The sequence below is a fragment of the Lathyrus oleraceus genome, chromosome 6, assembly GCF_024323335.1.
Source record: "Lathyrus oleraceus cultivar Zhongwan6 chromosome 6, CAAS_Psat_ZW6_1.0, whole genome shotgun sequence".
NCBI classification, from domain to species: Eukaryota; Viridiplantae; Streptophyta; class Magnoliopsida; order Fabales; family Fabaceae; genus Lathyrus; species Lathyrus oleraceus.
This window is the reverse complement of record NC_066584.1, coordinates 482,685,217-482,686,901: the sequence shown is the minus strand read 5'-3', so window position 1 is coordinate 482,686,901 and position 1,685 is coordinate 482,685,217.

Here is a 1,685-nt window from a genome sequence, read left to right as displayed (position 1 = left end):
ATCGTAGCTCTTCACAACGCAAGCCGGGAGTTCTTGAGTTAAATACCAATGATGCCATTCTTGCTCAAAACAAGTTGCTCTCTCAACAAGTGGAGTTGCTCACTCAACAAATGGCCAAGCTTCCACAGCAAATGAAAGAGATTCAAGGGTCTCAAATTAGACATCAAGTAGCATGTTGCGAATTATGTCAAGGGGATCACCCTACTGGTTTTTGTCCTCCACCACAAGAAGAAGTAAGTTATGTGAATAATCAAAATCAGGGCTATCAGAGACAACAGCCAAACAATCAAGGCTATCAACCAAGAAACAATCAAGGCTATCAACCGTCAAGGTTCAACAATCAAAATTTTCAGCAGCAAAGTCCTTACCGACATCCTAATTCTCAACGACAGCAGTCGCAAGGAGGAAATTCCAAGCTAGAAGACACTCTTCAACAATTCATGCAAGCTTCCATGGCAAATCAGAAGAGTAACGAAGCAGCAATTAAAAATCTGGAAAATTAAGTAGGCCAACTTGCGAAGCAACTGTCAGAATAAAACGCAGGACCTTCTTTCTCTGCTAACACTCAACCGAATCCAAAGGAGCATTGTAAAGCAATCGTCACGAGGAGTGGTAAAGAGTTGGTAAGTGAAAAAGGTGAAGAGATTATAGAAGAGAACATCACTAATGGGATGCTGGAAGAAAAAGACATGGTTGGTGAAAAGAAAAATGCTACTGGAAATGCTCAGTTCGCGCCGCGAACCACCTTCGCGCCGCGAAAAGAGCAGGTTTTGCCAATTGAGCAGCAGATTGATTTGGAAGGAAAAAAGGATGCTGAATCAAAGAAGAAGAAGAAATCTGAGAAAGGGGTGAGCGTAATTCCAACTCAACATCTACCCTATCCACATGCTCCATCAAGGAAGGATAATGCTAGGCACTATGCACGATTCATGGACATTTTCAAGCAACTTCAAATCAACATTCCATTTGCTGATGCATTAGAACAAATGCCACGGTATGCTAAGTTTATGAAGGACATTCTTACAAAGAAAAGGAGACACGTGGAAGATGAAACCATACTGCTTGATGCACGGTGTAGTGCCATCATCCAAAAGACCCTACCAAGGAAGGAGTCCGATCCGGGCCGGGTTGTTCTACCGGTAACCATTGGAAGCACTTACGTTGGAAATGGTTTGATTGACTTGGGTTCTAGTATAAATTTAATCCCCCTCTCCATTGTAAAAAAGATTGGGGAATGTTGAGATTAAATCGACGAGAATGACTCTACAACTAGCCGACAAGTCTACCACCTCACCATACGGAATCGCTCAAGACATGCTTGTGAAAGTGGACAAATTTTTGTTTCCGGTGGACTTTGTAATAGTAGAGATGGATGAGGACCGTGATGTACCCCTAATTCTTGGAAGACCTTTTATGAAAACAGCTCGGATGATGATTGACATAGATGATGGGCTAATGAAGGTAAGAGTGCAAGATGAAGAGGTGACCTTTAATCTTTTTGAAGCTATGAAGCATCCAACCGACAAGCATGATTCTTTCCGAATCGATGCAATTGAAGAGGAAGTAGTGGAGGTCGCGAACCAAATTCATATCTCTAATCCTCTAGAAAGATCCCTTATCGGAGCATACAACGTGTTAACCGACAATGAGGAACGAGAGATGGAAGCAATGTTGCACGAGCTAGA